A 9918-nucleotide genomic window follows, 5' to 3' on the forward strand; every position below is an offset into this window, starting at 1 on the left:
CAGCTATTAAAACCCTTCAAATATTAAAATGTTCAGCTCCTTTCTGGCTTTAGGGCTATGACTTTTCAGCTTTCTACCTCTTAAGCTTGAATTTATATAAATCAATCATCATCAATATTTTAACATGGTTTTCCAATGGAGATCGTTTTCAAATCCTCTTAAACTTCTTTAACTTTCAGATTTTTCAGCTCTGCCAATGTTTCAGCTACAGACAGCATTTAAACTTTCAAATGTTGACGCAAGTCTCAACTATTTTACGAAAAAAACTGCTTGTTGATATCTATTCTACTTTTTTCATAATCACTGATTATGTTTCACTAGTTCTTCGCTCCGTTTCTGACTTTTACATGAGTGTGTATTGCGTCTGCTAGAGTGGGGACCTCGAGGGCTAGAGTGTGAGGCAGCGCAGGAATCTGGTTAAAAAAATATGGAACTTCTGTCCTTGCAGCCAAAGTATACACTCTAGAGGCTTCATTTCTTCAGATTAATGAGGGCATGGTTGTGCTGATTGGATTAATGCGTTCATGGAATCCCAGAGTTCTTTAGTTTTGGCGCAAGGAGTGTTAGAGTGACACAACCTCTGCCAAAAGCCCCATAGGCTCCAATACAAATCTGCCGACATATTTCTTAAAAAATCCAGAAGGTACACGTTTTCTCAACTGCCATAGGAGCCGTATTTATTACCGGACACACATAAAACACACATCCATGCGTTCGGTAGAGTCTTGGGTCTCGTCAAAACACCGTATTTTTTAGATAGGTGTTATAGTTTTGCGCTGAATGTCATTTGTTTGAGGTGTGGATTCTGTGTAACTCGCTGTCCTGTCTCTGCCCTTTGCAGCAGCTCGTTAATGAGCACAGGTGCGCCGTTGCCGTGGTTACTCGCTCACACGCTGCAGGATCTCTGTCTGTGACTCACAGCTGCTCCTATGACCTGATTAGTGGAGTCACATGACGCAGCTATGCTTTCTGTCAACAGACCAATATGATAAAGACACTAGCCCCCCCTCCCCCCTGACCTCTACTCACTGTTAATCAGCCAGTCAGTCTGTCTATTTCTCCTCCTCTCTCTCTCCCTCTATCTCTTCCTCACCACCCCTCCCTTCCTCACCCTCTCACCCTCCCTCCCTCTATCTACACCCCCCCCACCCCACCCAATCCAATAATTTCAAAATAAAAGCCCCATGGAGGGAATTTTTACTGTAATGTTTGTGACGAGGCCTATTAATTAAAAATGTCTTAGTTTGAATAACAAGCATTCTGTGTCCCACTACGAATATTACTCGTACTTCTAGTACTACAACTGATACTTCTACTACCATACTACTAGTATTTCTACTGCTATTAATACTACAACTACTACTAATGTTATTACAAATACTACTATGGCTAATAGTGTTAGTATTACAGCTGTTTCTACTGCTATTGACACTAAACCAACTTCTACTGCTAGTACTACTAATACCACAATTACAACTATAACTACTACTACTATTACTACAAACAATTTTAAACCTCTTTTTATTCATCTCAGCTTTTGTTATTTCTGTACTTTTTTAAATTCATTTAAGCTCCTGCAACTGTTTTGTTTGGCAATATTTCACATTTATTTCAGCTTTTTTCATTTCTGCTTTTTCAGCAAATCTATTGAAATTCCTTTCAGCTTCTCCCATTTCTGTATTTTCAGCAATTTCAAATTAATTTCAGCTTTTCTAATATCTATAATTCAAGCAAATGTATTCAAATTCCCTTCAACTTTCTGTATTTTCAGCTATTTTAAAAAGTTCATTTCAGCTTTCAGCTTTTTGCATTCCAACGCATTTTCAGCAGGAAATGCATTTTCTAGTTGTTGGAATGCATTAAGATGCATTCCAAGTATTGTTCTTCGAATCTTTATTTCAACTTCTTCTATTTCTTCCGCGCCACCTTTCAACTCCTTCACACTTTCAGCTATTAAAACCGTTCAAATATTAAAATGTTCAGCTCCTTTCTGGCTTGAGGGCTATGACTTTTCAGCTTTCTACCTCTTATGCTTGAATTTATATAAATCAATAATCATTAATATTTTAACATGGTTTTCAAATGGAGTTTGCTTTCAAATCCTCCTAAACTTCTTCAACTTTCAGATTTTTCAGCTTTGCAAATCTTTCAGCTACAGACACCATTTAAACTTTTAAATGTTGACACAAGTCTTAACTATTTTATGAAAAAAACTGCTTCTTGATATCTATTGTACTTTTTTCATAATCACTGATTATGTTTCACTAGTTCTTCGCTCCGTTTCTGACTTTTACATGAGTGTGTATTGCGTCTGCTAGAGTGGAGAGCTCGCGGGCTAGAGGCTGAAGCAGCGCAGAAATCTGGTTAAAAAAGTATGGAACTTTTGTCCTTGCAGCCAAAGTATACACTCTAGAGGCTTCATTTCTTCAGATTAATGAGGGTATGGTTGTGCTGATTGGATTAATGTGTTCATGGAATCCCAGAGTTTTTTAGTTTTGGCGCAAGGAGTGTTTGAGTGACACAACCTCTGCCAAAAGCCCCATAGGCTCCAATACAAATCTGCCGACATATTTCTCACAAAAATCCACAAGGTACACGTTCTGTCAACGGCCATAGGAGCCGTATTTATTACCGGACAGACATAAAAAGCACATCCACGCGTTCGGTAGAGTCTTGGGTCTCATACAAACGCCGTATTTTTTAGATAGCTGTTATAGTTTTGCGCTGGTTCTCATTTGTGTGAGGTGTGGATTCTGTGTAACTTGCTGCCATGTCTCTGTCTTTTGCAGCAGATCGTTAATGATCACAGGTGCGCCGTTGTCGTGGTTACGAGCACTCACATGCTGCAGGATCTCTGTGGCTCACAGCTGCTCCTTGTGACCTGATTAGTGGAGTCACATGACGCAGCTATGCTTTCTGTCAACAGACCAATATGATAAAGACACTCGCCCCCCCTCCCCCCTCCACCCTGACCTCTGCTCACTGTTAATCACTCTAAGTCAGTCTGTCTGTCTATTTCTCCTCTCTCTCTCTCCCTCTATCTCTTCCTCACCACCCCTCCCTTCCTCACCCTCTCACCCTCCCTCCCTCTATCTACACCCCCCCACCCCACCCAATCCAATAATTTCAAAATAAAAGCCCCATGGAGGGAATTTTTACTGTAATGTTAGTGATGAGGCCTATTAATTAAAAACTTCTTAGTTTGAATAACAAACATTCTGTCTCCCAACCCCCCCTCACCCAATTCCATCATTACAAACTAAAAGCCTCAATGATTATCTGTACCTTAACCATGAAGCGGTTTCGTTGAAATGCGCATTGCTCTTTCAAATACTACTATAACCACTACGAATATTACTAGTACTTCTAGTAGAACTACAACTGATACTTCTACTACCATACTACTAGTATTTCTACTGCTATTAATACAACTACTACTAATGTTATTAAAAATACTACTATGGCTAATAGTATCAGTATTCCAGCTGTTTCTACTGCTATTGATACTAAACCGACTTCTACTGCTAGTACTAATACCCAAATTACAACTAACATTACTACAAACAATTTTAAACCTCTTTTTATTCATCTCAGCTTTTGTTATTTCTGTACTTTTTAAAATTCATTTAAGCTCCTGCAACTTCTGTTTTGCAATATTTCACATTTATTTCAGCTGTTTTCATTTCTGCTTTTTCAGCAAATCTATTGAAATTCCTTTCAGCTTCTCCCATTTCTGTATTTTCAACTATTTCAAATTAATTTCAGCTTTTCTAATATCTTTTACTTCAGCAAATGTATTCAAATTCCCTTCAACTTTCTGTATTTTCAGCTATTTTTAAATATTCAGCAAATGTACTCAAATTCCCTTCAACTTTCTGTATTTTCAGCTATTTTTAAATATTCAGCAAATGTATTCAAATTCCCTTCAACTTTCTGTATTTTCAGCTATTTTTAAATATTCAGTGCAGCTTTCAGCTTTTTGCATTCCAACGCATTTTCAGCAGGAAATGCTTTTTCTAGTTCTTCATCTTCATCTTCTATTTCTTCCGCGCCCCCTTTCAACTCCTTCACATTTTCAGCTATTAAAATCCTTCAAATATTAAAATGTTCAGCTCCTTTCTGGCTTGAGGGCTATGACTTTTCAGCTTTCTACCTCTTAAGCTTGAATTTATATAAATCAATAATCATTAATATTTTAACATGGTTTTCAAATGGAGTTTGTTTTCAAATCCTCCTTAAACTTCTTCAACTTTCAGATATTTCAGCTCCGCCAATCTTTCAGCTACAGACACCATTTCAACTTTCAAATGTTGGCACAGGTCTCAACTATTTTATGAAAAAAACTGCTTGTGGATAACTATTGTACTTTTTTCATAATCACTGATTATGTTTCACTAGTTCTATGCTCCGTTTCTGACTTTTACATGAGTGTGTATTGCGTCTGCTAGAGTGGGGACCTCGAGGGCTAGAGTGTGAGGCAGCACCAGAATCTGGTTAAAAAAATATGGAACTTCTGTCCTTGCAGCCAAAGTATACACTCTAGAGGCTTCATTTCTTCAGATTAATGAGGGCATGGTTGTGCTGATTGGATTAATGCGTGGAATCCCAGAGTTCTTTAGTTTTGGCCTACGGAGACCAACAGTCACACAACCTCTGCTAAAAGCCCCATAGGCTCCAATACAAATCTGCCGACATTTCTCAAAAAATCCAGAAGGTACACGTTTTGTAAACTTCGACAGGAGCCATATTTTTTACCGGACAGACATAAAAAACACATCCATGCGTTCGGTAGAGTCTTGGGTCTCGTGAAAACACCGTATTTTTTAGATAGCTGTTATTGTTTTGCGCTGAATGTCATTTGTTTGAGGTGTGGTTTCTTGGTAAAATCCGTTTACTCTGTGATCAGCCCGCGAAAATAGCAGCTGCGCCGTCTCCATGACGACCACACAGGCTCGTGCCAGCACTCACTCTCCCTCCCCTACGGAGTCTGACAGACACATAGACCTACGTGGGGAGAACATGGCGCTAGCAAACATGGCGCTAGCTAGTAGTGAGCCGGCTCTTTGACGTGAACGCCTGGAGCGGGCTCCTGATTGGGGAGCCGCTTTATTTTTGTTTTCTCTCTCTCTCTCTCTCTCTCTCTCAAGCCGCATTTTATCGGTCAATATGTGTGGTGGCGTCTCTTTGCCTGCGCTGAGCACTCCTGAAATTCCACGCAGCTTCTCCCATATCTGTATTTTCAGCAAATTCAAATTAATTTCAGCTTTTCTAATATCTGTCATTTCAGAAAATGTATTCAAATTCCCTTCAACTTTCTGTATTTTCAGCTATTTTAAAAAATTTGGTTCAGATTTCAGCTTTTTGCATTCCAACGCATTTTCAGCAGGAAATGCATTTTCTAGTTTTATTAGTATTTCCCCAGGAGCATTCTCTACTTCGCATTTTATACTATAAACTTTTAAAAAAATGAATTAAATAGTGCAACTAATCGTCTTAATTTCCCGGTGCTCTGCAGTGTAGTTTTATCTGAAAACCAATTACATATGTTGTCTAATTCTCTGCTTAGTTCACATTAACTTTGCCTTCAGTCATACTGTTTGCAACACTGCAGTACTGTAAAAAGAACACGTGGGAGCGCTAGAGATCCTTCCCTGTAGCCCAGCCAGCCCGTCATTGAGCATATAGACAGCACCGATTCTGTAAATATATTTGTGAGGGTGGAAAGGCGGCAGACGAAGAAGGTAAGAAGAAGGTTCCACAAACTCCAGGATGAACTACATTAATGTGACACCAGAGGAACGACATACAAGCCGGCCTACTCCTGTTTTCAATGCATACAGCAAATTCAATGGTCCAGCCTGTAACGTTATGTGTTCACGTGAAAAAAGACTCTGATTGACAAACATGTGCTAACGTTATATTTCACTCAAACCATTGGTTGCATTTCCATCAACAGATAAATCCCAGTGTCAGGCGATTCATTTTTGCCATTATTTTGCAGCTTTTATTTTGAATGACAAATGACTAGTACTAGTCATTTGGATATACGTATATCCAGAAGCAGAATATGTGCCATTGACATACCTGGGAGCAGGTCAAAACCCCCTCATTATTCTGTAAATGATTAGTCCTGCTGGAAGAAGCCTCTTCCCCTTCAATGTGACGATTCACCACAGGTCCCTTCTCCTGGATAAGGGGCCTCTATTGGAGGGGCCCTAATGTATGATGTATGAACGTTAAATCACTTTAGACCTATGAAGCGTCTTAATCAGAATAAGTTGGGGAGTGAGGCAGGGTTTCTGGAACAGAAGGGAACACCGCTAATCTATTTTAATGTCTCCGACCGAGTCATTGCTGATAGCTCTCGCGGATTTACAAAGAGAAGTGGAGGCTGAATATAAGACGCTGGATCCAGTGGTCGGACCATTAGCGGTCTTAATTTGGTCCCATGTGTAAACGATCAGAGGTGCTGCAGGATGGCCACAACGGGAAACATGATTAAGTCTGCTTGGCTCGGGAAGTCTTCATTATTTTTGTGGGATTCTCCCCTAACAAGGTCCCTCATAATCCTCTCACCCTCATAAACATTATCAAATTTACGATATTAGTTCACAGCCTTGAACTGGCCGAGTAATGGGAACCCGCCTAGTGGCTTGCTGGGATAATTGACTGAGAGAAGTATAGAGGAGATTCATTATGAGTTGGTTCTCACTCGCTAAACTGTGTTTCAACGAGAAGATCATCACCGCCTTCGACGAATAACGACAAATATCTCACCCCTTAGATTGTGAGAGCAGCAGAGAGACGCCAAGCTGTGCTGATCTTTCATTTTATTTTTCAATGATCATCTCTTGTGTCTTTGGACTTATGAATAATCTTATAAACTGCCAGTAGAAAGTAAGTCATTTTTCAAATCAATGAACATTTATTAATGTTCTAATCTCTGTGGCAAACCCCAGGCTCCCCAATCACAATCACAATATGATAAATCGCTCTTCAGACAAACAACGTGGTCTTGATTCCGTCATAACAACAGGACATGCATTAAACTATTAACTATTATTTTTTTCTTTTTGCTTCAAAGTGGCCGCTCTTCCCCTTTTGGGGAACTTTCTCAGTCGTTCTGGAACAACCGTCCACTCTCATTAGATGTGGCATTCTTAGGAAAAGGCTAAAGAAACAATTGCTAGGTTTTTTGGGGCAAACTGACATTTTCAAAAAACAGATCTCTATTGCATTATTAATAGCAAAGGAAAATTCTTAACCTTGTTTCATACGGTGCTCCATAATTAATACCTCTGTTTAGAAACAGTTTGGGTTTCTACAGCACAGCTTAAATGCTACAGTTGGTGGTATGAGCCTAAAGAGGATCACAGATCAAATCTAATTAGCCATAGCTCATACCTTAGGGAAATGTCTTTATATTCTTGTACCTCCTCTTAATGCGTTTCGCCGTCAGGTTGTGATGGGAGAAGGCGTCCTGAGGGGCTCGTATACAACGCTGCAATAAAAGGCACTACAGAGCTGTCATTTAGTTTCAAGAAATGTCTCTTTAAGAGGTTCAAGCTTTCCATAAAGGATCACTATACATGTTCACAGGTGAATATCAACCAGAGAGCTACATGCTTAGTCGTCCATGTTAATTGCCCTGTCATTCTTTAACAAACCTGCCTGTATACGAGATAATTATTTCATTGACTTTTGCTGAACGGTCTATTGTAAACACTCCACCGTCACTGTAGCATAAACGGCCTATTAACTGATGCGAGTGCCAATTCCTCCTAACAATACCTTCCATCATTGCCAGTTTTTTGTTTGTGCAACCCCCCCCCTTCAGCATACAGGAAGGTTGATCGACAACCTGCAACTCACAGAAGCTGCTTTCCCGTCATCCTTTTGTCTCGAGGGAGCACAGAAGCAAAGGTAGAATTTAAATGCTACAAGGCCTCAATATTGTCCCCTTTGCCTGCCTCTGTTTGAGTGAAGACAACGGATTGGGTCAGTTATTCATTAAGTAAGCAGTCGCTAGGCTACTTTCTTCAGTTAGATGTTTTTTTTCTTCCTTTAATGCCCTGCAGCTCTTTTAGTTATCTGTTGGAGAAGATGGATGATGAGGATATTTCATGATATAAAAAAAAGATAATAATTCATTACAGCTTTGTTGTTTTTTCATGTGGTGTTTCATCTCAGTGGATGACTGCTGCAACCCTCAAGTAAACAATCCCTCACACTCTGGCCTGGTCCCCGTGATTGAATTAGCCTTTGCCACAGCTATCTCCCATGCTGGCGGTCACGCTGAATTTCACCACGTGAGACAACACGATAAAAGGCAGGATTCGATTTACATTCATGAAAGCACTTAGGAAGTTCAAAGAGAAGTTACAGAGCAGAATGAAGGACACGGGGTCCCCTCAGACTGATCAAACAGTCTCATTTTAGATTTCACAATTTCATTTTAAATGTTACATTTGGTCACTTACCCTCCCTGCCGTAAAGTGGTATACGGCCGTTTTAACATATCTTAAAAATGTCTTCCCCGGAACGTGAAAACAACAGTGGTCGTACCTCCTTTGTTGCAGGGAAACGGCCCACAGCTTGCTCGTACCATGTGAGTGATCAACCGATATGAGCTTTGTGCTCCAGCTGCAGGCTGTGATACAAAATTGTCTGGGGGCTCACCGCCAGTTAGCAGAGTTATTGCCTGGAAAGAACAGAGTGGTTTTGGGCAAAATTGCAGTGATGGATTGGGGTTGCAAATTGATAAGGATTGTTAAACAGGAGCTTTGATGAGTTTCCAAGCTGAATATAGATGTAACCAATATACGGGCTGAGGTTTAGCATTACATTACCGGTCCAGCCTACCTTTAATGTGAATATTGATCCATGCACGTGTAAGGTGTGAGATGCATGTAGTGGTAAAATATGTTATAACATTGTTTTGTGCTAAGGCCGTGTCTCAAGTGTCCTGTATTTGACCCTGATGTGCAAAGAGCAGCATGATACAAAATGTTGCTGTGTCCTGAGAAGGGAGGACAGTCGACTCGATCTCATAGAAGCTTCAAAACAAAGGACTTCTGTTCATGGCCTTGGTTCATATCTTATTCGGTACGAAAGTTCCGGATCCACATTTTTTACTTTATGTCAATTAATTATGATTTGCACCGGCCACTGAGGAGGATCTTGTGTGTGTGTGTGCTACCCTCAGCTTCACCTGGGTTCTTATCTCAACCTGCTTTGTAGCTTCTCGTAACTGGCACGGAGAATGTCCTCCACATGTGTATAAAAACTCAGCGTTTTTACTGCTCGGAGACGTCATTACACCGAATGCTGATACGTGCTGGTGTGTTGGACCTCCTGCTTGCAAGCAATAGTTAGAGCCAGATATCTGCGGAGAATTGCTCATGTAATCTTTTTCTCTTCTAAATAAATGTTAAGTTTTTGACTTTAATTGATCAACGTGCTGCGATTCTTCTCATCAACCAACTTGGGGGGATCGGAGATCCTGTTAAAGGTAAAGACATGACATGACATGGGAGACACAGTGTCTACAGCCGTTCCCTCCGGCCCATTATTTCCTCATCTTTTGACAATTCATATTATTCTGGCAGTCTGTGTAATATTTAGTCTTCTGACATGTCAGAGAAGTGAGGGGGAATTGGAAGTGTTTGGTCTGTGGGAATTAGCGGCAGACACCTACTGATTAGGTTTAGAGTGTTCTGGGTGCTCGGCTTGCCTAGCAGAGTGGGAAGGAAAAGTGAGAGCAATCAGGGAGACAATTTTAATGTGAACTGGTGTGCACATAACACTGCCTGCAAAGACGAGTGGAGCCACGCAGGCTGTCTTAAATCCTCCTGTTTACACTACAAATTGCATTGAAATTCGTGCATTCTTATAGCTTTCTGTTGTTGTTGTTTTCAG

Source organism: Gasterosteus aculeatus, chromosome Y, assembly GCF_964276395.1.
Source record: "Gasterosteus aculeatus chromosome Y, fGasAcu3.hap1.1, whole genome shotgun sequence".
Taxonomy (NCBI): domain Eukaryota; kingdom Metazoa; phylum Chordata; class Actinopteri; order Perciformes; family Gasterosteidae; genus Gasterosteus; species Gasterosteus aculeatus.